A 13,199-nucleotide genomic window follows, 5' to 3' on the forward strand; every position below is an offset into this window, starting at 1 on the left:
TCCGGCCGGTTAACGTACACAGCAAATGCCATCACTCCCAATGATGTTGAACTTCGATTCATCACTGAACAGGACAGTCCACCATTTCTGCACATTCCAGTCAATATGAGATGTAGCAAATAGGAGTTTTTTCTTCTGGTTTTTTAGTGAAATCAGCGGTTTCTTTGCAGGGCGTCGAGAAAACAATCCGGCTTCTACAGCACGTTGTCTGATTGTTCAGTCCGATACAGGCAGCTCTAATTGCTTTTGTATCTCGACTGATGATATCCAGGGATCCTTTTTGACGGATCTGACGATCATAGAATCCTCTCTAGAAGTGGTGGAACGCGGTCTTCCACCTTCGTTATCTGCTGCCACTTACGTAATCGCCAATAATTTTCTTTCTTAGTTCCAATCCAAGACTGTCGGGAACCATTTTTGCACTTGAAGTCATAAAAATAATAAAAATAAATAATCACGCTTCTTAAGGAAAATATTTTTATATACTTTTAATTGTACCCAGTTTTGTCATCACTCATTTATATTTTACTTTTATACAATATTGATTTAAAGTTTATGTGAGAAACTATATTTAAACACCATTAATTTTGTTAAAAGTTGCACTGACATTATTTGTACAGTATTCATTTATTATTTACTTGTTTACTTTAATTTTTATTTTAATTCGTAATATTTGTAAATAATTTGTATCACGAACGGAAAAGTTTAAAATTTGTATTTATTTATTTTATTTATATTTACTAAGTTCAAAATTCTTCAACAGCGGTTCTCGGTGACAAGACCTGTATGGTCTTCTTTGAGTTCCCGCGTTCTTTATCTTTATTCATTATTTTTATTTATTTATTTTTAACGATTTCTTTGCATGTACTTTTTCTTATTGATATGTTTGTAAATATTGTGTTAAATATTGCAATAAAGAACAAAAAAAAAAAAAAAAAAAAAAAGGCTTACCGTGTTACATTTACCTTGTGATGATACAATAATGCTCTGTGAAACACAACGTCTTGGTTGGATGTGGACTGTATTGATGCAATGAAACACTTGTTGTATTTCAATTCTTGTATTGATGTTCTTCGATAAAACACTTTGATAAAACTCACTTCGATAAACTGTCTTGATAATACTGACTGATTGACTTCCATATACTGACTGAATTACATGTCGATTTACATGTCTCTTATAATGTAAAATGAACCTGTGTGAACCTGTTCTGAAAGATTCTAGATGCTTCTTTTCGATGTTTCTGGAAGCTTCTGGATGCGTCTGGATGCTTCTGAATGTTTCTGGATACTTCTGGATGCTACTGGATGCTTCCAGATTCTTCTTCTGAAAACTTCTGGAAGCTTCTGCATGCTTCTGGAAACTTCTGGAAACTTTTGGAAACTTCTGAATACTTCCTTTAATTATTAAAAAAACTTCCGTGACGTTGACACGGACCAGACTTAAGAAAATGAAACAAACCGAAAAAGTTGCACTTGTTTTGTCCGCTGCAAAATGGCACTTGTCAACGAAATTCTGCCTGTGTGCTGTCACCTGTCAGCTTATTGCTCATGTCATGGCATGCTATGACTCCAGACTCCTGAACTGTTTGCTGTGGTAGTATGGTTCGTTTCGTTTTTAAGACATGTAAAATTAGGAACACTTTTTAGCATTGTTTGATGTTGGTTGCAAATGTTTTGTCCTATACTGTATGCATAAATAACTTACCCTAGCCGTTTTCAAAGTTCTTTTTATTTTTAAACCAATCAATAAATATATTTTGAGAAATAATAACTTTTAAAATGAACCCTTTCATTAGATAAAATATTGAGTTATTATCAGTAGTAAAAGTTAAAAGCATATTTTGGTCTATTTTGTTTTTAGAGAAGGTTATAGAAGTTTACTACTACTTTTTTTATTTATTGTTATTATATTTTTTACTTTTTAATTTATATGTTGGTTTACTCCTGTATAAAATTCTGATGAGAAGATCCTCTTGATCTTTCTTTAGATACATAGATTGTTTACCTTGCAATTTTGTAAAAGTTTAGTTTTTGTTTATCTTATTCTTGTTAAATGCTTAATTAAGGTTCTGACAACAAAATTCTTTCGATCTTCTTTTAGATATCCTGTTTAGATTTGTTATATTTTCTATCATTGTAAGTTTTTATTATCATTTTTATTAATGGTTATATAAATTTGTACAACGGCCAACAAATGTAAATCAAAAAACAAACAAGCAAAGAATAAAAAAGCTTCAATATTTTTGTAAGCTTGTCTCCAAACTATATAATTTTGGTCTAGGTCAATTTTTAGCAGATTTTTTAACACGTTCGCTGCCGAGCTATTTTAAACTATGCTTTGTTTCTTTGCCGAGCCATAATGTCTGCAATGATTAATTTTTGCCGAGACTGTTTTTCGCGGTTTCATTCTCATTGCCAAGGCTAGATATCAACATTTCTATAAATAAAATATTTTTAATCTAAAATAATTCTATAGTATTTTTTATTCTGAATATAACTGACAAAAAATAAGCACTACGAGTATACTCGTACTTTGGCAAAGGAGAAGAAATTTTTTTCTCCAGTGCTGAAGTACGAGTTTACTCGTAACACCGTAATGAGTATAATTCATTGTGGTGACTACACCTTATCAAGATGTAATTGAGAATTTGAAAGTTGTAATTAAGAAACCTAAGATGTAATTTAGAATATGGAAGATGTAATTGAGAAACGTAAGATGTAATTTAGAACATGAAAGTTGTAAATAAGAAATCGTATGATATAATTGAGAAGATAAAAGTTGTAATTGAAAAATGTTTATAATATAGATTATCAGAAAGAAGTTATTTGTATTTTTAATTTTGTTGCTTTAGTTTACCTTGTAATATTAGGTTTGATCCTAATTTGGCCAAGGTGGCCATATGGGTTGGTTTTCAATAAATAATAATATATTATCGATAAAATAAAAAAGTGATGAAAAAGGGATTTGTGGTTGGCGGTAACTCCATATCTTCCAAGGAAATTTAAATTTCCGCTAAGGACCCAATTGTATGCTGTCTTATATTTGACACCTAAAGTTTGCGCCAGAGTCGCAAAATAACGATTGGGTCGTCATTTCGCTCAGCACATTCAATAACTTATTCGATGAAGATAAAACATGTTTTCTTTCAACTTATTCGGTTGTATGTATTTCATGTCTACAAATTGGACTAGGTGGTTCTGGTTGTTCCAAAAGTAGATGTAAACAAATTTAGTGAAATAAATGCACGGATTCAATTAAATAACAGACTTTCTGTTTATAGTGTATTGACAAATAACACAATGACCTTTTAATTCCATTACTGTATTACTGTATTGCTGGTGCATACAAATGCTAAATTTGATATTATTAACTTATTAAAATGCATGTACAAGAAGATTTTTTATAATGACCTTTAAGCTTACATTGTGAATTTGCAATTACAAATAATGTATTCTCATTTCCATATAACGATTTCTTTATCAGAACTTTTGTTTTTCCAATTATAGATTGCGATTTCTTATTTACATGTTGGGTTTCTCAATTACATTTTAAAATTTCTTAATTACATTTTGTGTTTCTTAATTACATACTGTGACTTCTAAATTACATGTTGTATTTTTCAATTGCATCTTACTTTTCTTAATTACAACTTTCAAGTTCTCAATTACATCTTGAAAAGGTATAGTAATGTAGCTTATTTAATGCAATATTATTATAAGTAGTGTTTAAATTTTTTTGCACATGCACATTGGGAGTTATCATGAGGAAAAAAGTAATTTTATTTTGTTTTCTTAATTCTAAATTGTTGTGTTTTTTAGACTTGAAGCTAAAATATATTTGATAACTACATTATACTGCATGTTATTAAAAATGTGAAAAAAATTTGATTGACACAACGTTTACAAAATGTTTTTTGATGTATTAAAAAACATTTTAGTGTGTACTTCGAAGTTTTTTACACAGTATACTAATTAATGTATTTTATAGATAAGTAATTTCTTTTTTATAAATAGATAGTTTATAAACTTATTTATCTCATATTAGCTCAACACAGATATTCCACAATTGGATCAGCACATATGATTATGAAAGATTGTGAGGATAAATAAGATAATGATATTGAAGATTCAGATTCATTTTTCGCTTTACAAAGCTCAACAGTTAGATCTTATAAGTAATATTTTGCCTGATAAAACAACTTCTGAAACAAATCCATCTAGAAATTCAAACCAAAGGAAAGATGAGCCGAATATTGTAAAACAAATTCAATTTACTGCTGATCCTGGTTCGAAGATAAACATAGAGAACAAGAAACCATTAGATTTCTTTAGACTTTTTGTTACGGAAGAGCTTATAAATACTATGGTAGTTGAAACTAATCGCTACGCAACGCAAGAAATAAATAAGCAGCGTCCCCTCAGAAGAAGCTCACGTTTTAAAGATTGGAAACCAATAAATTTAGAAGAGATGCGGTAGTTTCTTGGAGTTTTTCTTCATATGGGGTATGTCAAAATGCCATCTTTAGAACACTATTGGTCTAAGAACAGTCTCTATAGAGTTCCCTTATTTTCTAGAATAATGCCATTAAATAAATTCCAACTAATGTTACGGTTTTGGTATTTTATTAACAATGAAGATTCAGGTAGTGGACGCTTGTGTAAAATTATTGGACTTCTCGATCACTTAAATAATACAATGGATAACAGCTACTGTCCTAATGAAAATATTTCAATCGATGAGTCAATGATGCTTTGGAATGTCTTGTATTCAGGCAGTATGTGAAAAAAAAAAGACATAAGCATGGTACTAAGTTTTATAAGCTTTGCGAGTCAAATGGTAAAGTAAGTAAAAGTAAAAATTTACTCTGGCGAGACAACTCTCGGTAAACATTTGTTGAGTCAAACGGGAGCTATTGTTTTAGACCTAATGGAAAAATTTCTGGGAAAAGGTTATCACCTGTACACCGATAACTTTTACAATTTCTTTGAATTAACAAAGCACGTGATAAATTAAAAAACATTTTTGGTATTTTAAGAATTGACCGAAAGTCAAATCCAAAAGAATGTACAAAAGCAAAACTGAAACAGGGAGACGTTATAAGCAGAAGCAGAGAGAGTGTAGCGGTTGCTAAATGGAAAGACAAAAGAGACGTGCTAATGACTAGCAACTTGCATTTGTTGCAAATAATTTAAGTGACAAACAGAGAAGAAAATGAAACCCAACATTATTAAAAATTACAATCAATGTATGCCAGGAGTGGATAGGGCGGAACAAATGGTGTCATATTATGATTACCTAAGAAAGACAATTAGATGGTATAAAAAAGTAGCACTTCATCTCTTTGATCGTTTTTTGTTCAATGCTTACTGTCTAAACAGCAAATATGGACTAGATAAAACAACTTCCCTGCTTAAGTTTAGATAATTAATTTTTACGGATTTATTGGGTGAACGTTTGAATGAAATTGTGCCTTGAATCACCAATAATAGCTTCCACTATATGTCTTCAATACCACCAAATGAAAAGAAAAAATTCCCAACTAAACCATGTCGAGTCTGCTCTAAAATAAAACGTAAAGAAACACGATATGAATGTGCTGTTTGTGAAAATAGACCTCCGTTATGTATTGGTGAATGTTTCAGAATGTATTATACAAAAGAATAGGTTTACACTTTAATTTTCATGAAATAAAATTAAAGTATTATCAATATTTTACTTTTATCTGTTTTAAGCTATTTCTGTCTTTATCCGCATTTAAATTAGGTTCTTTGGATTTTTAAAATAAAAACTTATATGTAATATTTTCTGAAATCAAATGTGAAGCTAAGAAAAAAAAAAAGTAAATAGACAAAGCCAGTCATGCACAAATATTATTTGAAATAAGTTAGTATAACTACGAATTTACTCGTAGTTGGCAAACTCATGACACCGGCTTACTACGAGTATTCTCGTAGTTGGCAAATATCAAAGTCCCGCTAACTACGAGTATACTCGTAGTTGGCAAATAAATGACGCCAACTTACTACGACTATACTCGTAGTTGGCAGCAAACGTGTTAACACGTCAAGTGATGTCATGATTTTTTCTTCCATTTTAATTGGTTAACGTGTTTATAATTTTGCTCAATTACGAAATGGTAGAATGATTTAACTTTTTTCTTTTTGTAGTTTTTTTAGGTGCTCCCAGAAGTTCTTATGGTCTTATCACAGAGCACCGCGGGAGAGCATTTAACAAAAAGCATTTAACGACGTTTGAACTATCTTGTCCATTTTTTTGACAACTGAGAAAATCAATCTCAAAGTTTAGTTTGTTTGCTGCTTAATTTAAAAAATATTTTGGGAATTAAAGTTTTCTCCCAGATTTATGATTATTCTGTAGTTCATTTTTGATTAAACTAAACTTATAAGAATAAAAAGCTTAGCTTTCATTAACTTATAAAAAACGTTTAAAAGAAAACCAAAAAAAGCCGCTTCAGTCTTTGACTTAAATGCATTATTTATAATTTTTCATATAGAGGCAAAGATTACTGCGTCTGAGAAAGCAGCCAGAATAAAATAAAATTATTATTAATCATATCAGTTATTAAAAATAAAATTTAAAATTGGTAGGCTTATGTCATGCTGATTAAATAGAATAAACAGTTTTTAATCATGCTGATTAGAAACTGTTTATAATGCTCGCAGAAGTAATAAATGACTTTTACTGAAGGATATCGTATAATAAACTTCTCACATGAATTTATTAATTTTTTGCAGTACGCATAAATCAAACAAAAAAAAAAAACTTATTTATATTAAAGTCATCCATGATTTTTAGAAAACACGTTACAACACTGGCTAAATCATTTATGATGCCTCATGTATACATTATGATGGCCCTATGCCCAGCAATGGTTTCATAGATAAGGATAAAATAAACCTTTCTGTAAGCAAACAATTAAATGATGAAACAATGACCATTTAAATAATAAGTTAAAAGTTTACCTTTGTTTTTTTTTTATACTTTATAAATATCATAAAATTCGCCTATTTTAAGTAATCCTTCCATGTATTCTTTATTTGTCATTTTTCTATAATAAGGTGGGATTAAATTAAGTAGTTATGTTTTTATTTGTGAATGCGAATACTTGTGAATACTTGTGAACACTTGAGATTACTTGCGAGTACTTGTGAATACTTGAGATTACTTGTGAATACTTAAGAATGTTTTCACTTTATAACTGCTGCTCTATTAGCAGTTAAGCAGTGCTTTAAACAACGCAAAATCTGTAAATATTCCAAATCGTAGTGGACAACGGACCTTACAAAATTATTTACAAAATTTTAATTACAAAATGTAAAGAAAATCTTTCATTTAATTATAAACAATGGAAAAAATCTAGTTATAATAAAACACAAGAATGGATTGAATACAAAAGATACACCCTTCCACGTAAAACCTTCCGTAAAGCGGTGAAAGCAGCTCATAACAAAAAGATATATAATCCTCAGAAATTCTGGGATAACATTCGCGAATTCAAAACTAAAGCAACAATTCTATTATTTACCATTAATAAATCGCAAAATATAAAAGATATCGTTAAAGAATTTAAACTGCATGTTCAAACTCTACTTAATACAAATGATAACCATAATCCTCTTCAAATTCCACCTCTAAGTAACGAGCCTAATTTACTAGTTATTACATCAGTTAATAGTATAAATTGCATCTCACAATTAAACAGTAATAAGTCCCCAGATAGCTTTGGGGTTAGTGCTGAACAACTTAAAGCTCTCATAATAACAATCTTTTTTTGTGGCTCGCTAAATTCTATTACAATATTCTAACAAATGGAAAGGTACCAAACTATCTATCAACTTCAACAAGTATTCCACTTGTTAAGTTATATAAAAAATCACTTAATAATCCAAATAATTACCGAGGAATTAGTATTTTACCTATTTTCACTAAACTTCTAGAATATCTAATACTACTTATATGTCCTAGCATAACAGATAGCCATTTCCATCAATTTGGTTTAAAAAAAAAACAGCTCTACACTCCACGCAGAATATTTATTGAGCAAAACTGTTAAGCATTATAAAAACATTAACACGCCTTTATAGATTCAGTTTAGACGCAAATAAATCTTTTGACACTTGCAACTGGGATTTGTTATTTGAGAAGCTCTATTTCCAAAAAAATCTTCCGTTGTCTGTAATACACACAATCTCATCGCTTTATCTTTCTGGTACTGCAAACATATCCTATCATGGAGTTACTTCAAATCAATTCAGTCTGTGACAATGGGTGCGACTAGGGTCTATTCTATCGCCACATTTATATAACATCTATACTGAAAACATCCTAAATGAAATAATCTCAGAATGTAAAGTATGATCAACAATAAATGGCATTTATACTGGTAAAAAACATTTGAAGATATACGCTCATTTAAAAAAAACATTTAAATGAGCGTATATCTCAGTATTAATCGGTTGCAATAGGACTAATTGACAGTGGGATTTGTTACTGCCAGTCGTCAACAATAGCCTATTTGTACAATACCTTAGCTGTGCCGAAGCTTATATATGGTCTTGAGCTATGCAAATATGATACTAGTTTTCTTAGCAAAATAGACGCTGTTGGAATAGCAGTCTAAAAATCATTTTTCTGTATCTTGAAATACAGTACAATTTTACAGTAATATTTCTGTATCTTGAAATACAGTACAAACTACTTACACTCTTTTTTTAAAATACAGGATATTTTAACTATTCTGCTTAGGAACAAAGTAAATCTTTTTATCAGGCTATTGAAAAATCAAACTCGCCATTCGCTGATAATCAAAAAATTACAGGCAATACAGAATAAAAAAATTCTTTACAAATGAAGTTTTTGAAGCCTGCAACACACTTGGTTTTAACTTCGTCCAGTGCTTGATAAATATCAAAAAAAATTAAATATACGCAAGCTATCGAAGACCTGCAAGCTTGCAAGCTGATGTTGTGTCAATATTGAACGAAACGTTCCGGTTTTAGAATTTGAAAGAAAAGAGAGAGTCGTTTAAAATTTTGATGGAGGAGAATGTTCCAAGAAGTCTGATCAAATAACTTGTGCTAGACACACTGCCTGGTTATTAGCATTTAATGCTAATAACTGCGAGAGCCGAGCCGTAGCTGATTTTAATTTAATTGGTGACTATTTTATTATAATTTATTTTACCTGTAATTTATTGATATAGTTTATATTTATATTTATTAATATAAATATAAACTATATCAATTTAAATGTATTAAGAAAGAATATTTGAAAAGTGTTGGAACGAGAGTAACTTAACTGATTAATGTAACATAACATTGATAATGTTTTAAAACAAGCCTTTTGTTCGTATAAGTGTTATGTAATTCGAATTTTAACTACATTTATATTGAAGCCATTGCAATCAGTCCTTCCACGCAGAAAAAAAAGAAATTATGAAATTTCCATTTAACTTAATTTAAATTTAAATTTTATTTTATGTTGTAAAATTCAAATAACATTACAAAATATCTTATAGAGAAAAAAAAAGAAATCTTATTTTGTCTTTTAAAATTTTGTGCTTAAAATAATGCAAATAACCTTCCTCTTTTTTCTTGTCGTTTGATAATTTGCCTGTCAGAAAGTTTGTGTTTGATAAATTTACAATAAATACATACATGCTTTTTTTTCTTAGCATAACGCTTATAAGCATATGGAGGCTCAATAACATAGTCAACAAAGTTGTTAGGGCAATGAAAAAAAGTAAAGAGTCTAGCAAATTAGCTGGTAAGAAGCGCCACCAATATACTGCTGCCTTTAAAGCAGAAGCATTTAACGCTTATGGTTATGGTTATGGTTATAGTTATGGTATTATATGAGGCAAATCAAGAAACTATGCAGAGTCGTTTGGTGTAACACAAAGTCAGATTTCGCGATGGCTTAAAAAAAAGAAACTGTTATTAAAGATTCCGAATCATTCTATCGCAAATTGTTTCTGAAGGAAAGACGTTCCATAAAATATCATACTGTTAAATTTTCCTGGCTTTGGAGTAAAGCTAGAAATACGCTATTAAACATTAAAACGTGGAAATAAAACATGTTATAGTTCAATTTTTACAAAAAAAATGAGTTAAAATTAAAAAAGAAAAAATGAGATCGAAACAAAGAAACCAAAGGAAACATAAGAAAGAAATGGAACCATTATTACAGAAATGGCATGCGACATACAGAGAAAAGTGTATCAGAACAGGTTCTAAAGATTCAAGTTACAACAAAAAATGGGGACGGTTCCAACCTGGACAAAGGCTCAATGTTGAACAGAGCCCGCTTCCCTTTGTTTTTTATGGTAAGAAAACTTACGAGTATGTACCCAAGGGTCAAGGTGCAACACATAACACATGGATCTCACAACCGGGCTCAGGATTGGAAAAAATGCAATGTTCCCTTCAAATTATGTTTGGTCAGAAGGAGAGCAACCAAAGCTAGCCATCATTTTTAGAGGTCATGGTAAACGCATTTCAAAAGACGAAAAGTTAGCATGGCACAAAGATATTCACGTTTACTTCCAACAAAATGTTTGGTTAGACCAAAACATTTGTAAGCACTGGTGTGATAAATTATTCCTTCCATTTATCAAAGAACAAAAGCTTGATAAATTTTTTCTTTTGCTGGGCAATTTGAAGGGACAGATGCAGAAGGGTTTTAAAGATGCTGTGGCTGCTGCTAAAGGACTTCTCTGGTACGAACTACTAAGTGCCACTGACCTTTGGCAACCTAAAAAGACTTATTTCCATTGAACATCAAAAATGGCTTGATAGAGTTAATCATTCTGATAGATGGTTCAGTAATGAAATGCCCTAAACTGCAAAAGAGAGACGAATTTTGATTACACATTGGGCAGAGGAAGCATAGAAAGCTTTAAACACTTCGAAATATAACAAGCAAAGGAAGAAATGTTGGACAATGACTGGGTGTTTAATGACTTCTGATGGCTCAGAAGATTTGCTTGTTAAACCAGTAAAACCATGATAGCTACAAAGTGCCCCCACCATCCATTATTGATCCTGGCAGTGATTAACCCATAGGAAATCAGGGTGATATTCAACCAGTAGAGGTAGATAATGCTATAAATAAAGATGTCAACGAATTTCTTCCAGATGACATCTTTATTGGTCCGGACGAGAAGGAATGCGAAGTTTATATCTCTGATTTCATTGATAAAATTTGTATATAGTATATATGCTTTATTTTTTATTATTACACTACAATATTAATTCAGCTACATTAAAACCAAAGCATATACAGAGCATAAGTCAACTTTTTATTTTTCTTATACCCATTAACCTTTAGTAACGCGCACACTTTTAGAAAGTAAATAAGCATATTTTATTAAAAATATGCTTAAACTTAAGCATACTTTTGAGCCTCTTTTAACTTTTCGCTTAAGCATACCCAAGTCTATTTCAAAAATTTTATATGCTTATAAAAAAAACATGTACTACATATATGAATTTAGGCCGGAGTAAGAAGAAGACATGAACTGTCTTATAGCCGATCCCTATTTACATATTGTCTGTGTTTATTTAAAAGCAAATATATACATAATCCGTTTTAAAATACATAAAAATTTTGCACAATGTTAAAAATGTCTTTAAAAGAACGTGAAACTATAGTATATTTCTACTAATTTAAAATAAAAGTATTATAAACATACATATATATTAATGCATGCACATTTTTTATATTAATGTTTAATAAGATATATTCACTTAGTGATAATAACAATGTTTCTTTTTTTTCTACTTTGAATTAAATATAGAATAATATAGATATTTGAAGTCTGCTTTAATAAATTCTAAGTGTAATAAGAGTCTTTTAGATTCTGTTTTAAATTTCTCCAAGGAGTAGCGCTCTTTATGATTATTAAAAATTTTGATAAAATCTTTTATTGAGGGTCGCATGTGCCCCCTTTGTCCGTGTGCCTAGATAAAATATGTTTTCTCAAGATTTTTCGAAGTTTTTAACTAAAAATTATTTAGCAGTCGTCATCCAAGGTTTATAACTTTTCAAATATTACTTGACGCCTAATCTCTGATATATTTGCAAAGCATTTGACTATAAACTTTAAAAAATTTTAGTGTATGCTTGATTTTTTGGAACTTTTTTATCTTTCGAATTTTTCCAATTTTTAATTTTTCCTAATTTTTTTTTCTCCAATTACTCATATCATCTTTACTTTTCCTTGATACTCCATTATAAAGTGACCAACGAGAAGACGTAATACGAAGTGAAACTAAAGATATAAATGGATAACCAAAACTAACTTAACAACAACCAGATCATGGATTTAAAAGTTGATTTCACATTTAACATTTAATAACTCATCGTGATATAGCAACATTTAACAAACGCTCATGAGAGTTATTATATTTTAATCATTTGTTTAAAGTCAAGAAATTAACTTCATTTACTTTAAGACCAGGTCCTGCTTTTTGATCGATATTTGCCGTTCAAAGTTGTTATCGGTGAATATGATTAGCAAATTGGAGATAATATTTTGAAGTTTGATCATTAAGGAGATAGATGCATGTAATATTTTGAGATGCTGTGGCACAGTATTAGCGCACTTGCATCGGTTAGGAAGGAGGCATGAACTTCCAATGAAATGCTCATGCGCAGTGCTCTGTGATAAGACCGTAAGGACTTCTTGGGGCACCTAAATCAAAAAAATTAAATTAAAAAAAAATTGCATCCAACACTGTGTTAAAAACTTTTTTATAATTTCATTATAAATAGAATAATAACAAAATGTTGAACAATTCAAAAAAAAAAAAAAAAGTTACGTTTTTCAAAAAAAATTGGTAATAAAACAAAATAATTTTAACGTCGGGATCTCTATAAATTTGTAGAGTTGCGTGCAAAAAAAAAAAAAATCATCTGGCGAGAAGTTGGTAGTCTAGATCTTTTTACATTTTTGCAAGTTTCAACAGTTTTTAGTCCTAAACATCTTGAACCTTTTGATTTAGCCAATTTTACCAATTCAACTAGTCAATTTTTTAGTTTTCATATTCTATTTAGTATTCATATACTATTTAGTGTTTTATATTTTCTGTACGATTATATAAGGCAAAAAGAACATTTATAAAAGACTTCTTATAAATATAGACAAATTTTGAAATATCATATCAATCTTGAAA

This window comes from Hydra vulgaris, chromosome 10 (genome assembly GCF_038396675.1).
Source record: "Hydra vulgaris chromosome 10, alternate assembly HydraT2T_AEP".
NCBI lineage: Eukaryota > Metazoa > Cnidaria > Hydrozoa > Anthoathecata > Hydridae > Hydra > Hydra vulgaris.